This window comes from Phyllopteryx taeniolatus, chromosome 10 (genome assembly GCF_024500385.1).
Source record: "Phyllopteryx taeniolatus isolate TA_2022b chromosome 10, UOR_Ptae_1.2, whole genome shotgun sequence".
NCBI classification, from domain to species: Eukaryota; Metazoa; Chordata; class Actinopteri; order Syngnathiformes; family Syngnathidae; genus Phyllopteryx; species Phyllopteryx taeniolatus.
Window position 1 is genome coordinate 16,911,103 of NC_084511.1, and position 1,408 is coordinate 16,912,510.

The following is a 1,408-nucleotide window of genomic DNA, read 5'->3' on the forward strand; positions in this document are numbered from 1 at the left end:
TTGAGAGACAATTCTAAAGATTTTGGGAAAAAAAATGCAATGTTCATTTTTTTATTCATTTTCTGCAGATCTGAAGCTAAAGCCACAGGCTGAGAGCTGGTGATTGGGGCGAACATTCATTATCCCTGGAGCAGAAGAAGAAAGGGTTACTATTACAGGGTGCAGAATTATACAGTGGCCTCCTCGAGTCATATTTACAAACGCAGTCGTACACTGGCCTACTTTTCACGTTTAATCGAACTATCCTCTTCAGGGGTTTATATTTTTGCCAGTGTTGGCAAAAATTGTAATTAGCGGTGTGGTATGGGACATACATTCACCTGCTAATGCCGGTGGGGATGACGATGTGTTCAATTGTTTTCATTTTCAGGGCTTGTTTTGGTAATAATCCTTTGACCAGTCCAAGGGTGTACCCCTCCACTCGCGTAAAGTCAGTTGGAATAAGCTCACCTGCGACAAGCGCAATAGAAAAGATGGATGTATGAAATTTGACCAAAATGTAAACCTCACATATAAATCCAGTTAAATGTTCATAATGGTATTTGAAGTATACACATTCTTACAAAAAACCTCCGCAAATGTTTGCTTTATTATACAAACCTCTTTTCACTCACCCTTTCAGGAAGACCAGATACCAGATAATGTTGCAGATCTTAAAATTCCCTCTTTTCTGTACAGGATCACAGTAACTGCTCCAGAGACAGGGTCTGAAAACATCCCAGACTCGGATGGTGTCGGTGTCTGCGCCATAGCGTGTCTGATGGGTGGGCATTCAGTTGGAGCATTCGTCCTTCCACTAGCTTGGGTCACGTCCCTCAAATACGGTGGCCCTGAAGTGCAAAACACAACAGCCAATAACTAAACAAGAACAAATTAAAAAACACAACAGCAAGTAACTAATCACAATGACAAATAACTATAATCACAACAACAAATTAAACGCAACAGCAAATGAAAAACAAAAAAAAACAAAATTAAGCTACCGGAAGAGATAGGTACTGGTGGGGGAAATAAGACTCATCGCTGATTGGATGAGAGGGAGGACTTGATTGGACGCTGTGACCACAAAGATATTCCGTGTCTGGTGTGTTTTTTTTTTTTAAATGAGCGTTACCGGTGATTCAAACGTAGCTGCCGCTATCAAAGAATATTATGATTCGGGATATATGTAACCCGTGTGATTTTATACCTCAGCGTTGTGTTTCTGGAGCTGTAACTACGGCGACTCTTCCTATGCAGTCGACCAGACCGCGGTTCGAACCCAACGCTTCCACCATCATGTATTGCGAGACAAGTGCCCGGGTCACTAACACAGCGGCCACCACCCTCTCTTAAAGATTGGGGAGTGGGGTTTCTCAACGTACATCCGCACAGCCTAACTTCTACGCATACGTACATATAAGGAGAT

General features: G+C 42.3%; 1 long non-coding RNA gene across 1 annotated transcript; it reads right to left on the reverse strand.

Annotated features, from left to right (window-relative positions):
- Window positions 1-1,188, reverse strand: LOC133484777 (uncharacterized). The gene is made up of 3 exons (XR_009790492.1): window positions 615-1,188; window positions 321-450; window positions 1-125 (listed from the first exon to the last, which is right to left on the reverse strand). It is a non-coding gene; the product is annotated as an uncharacterized LOC133484777 (long non-coding RNA).
- Between the last annotated feature and the right edge of the window lie 220 nt (window positions 1,189-1,408).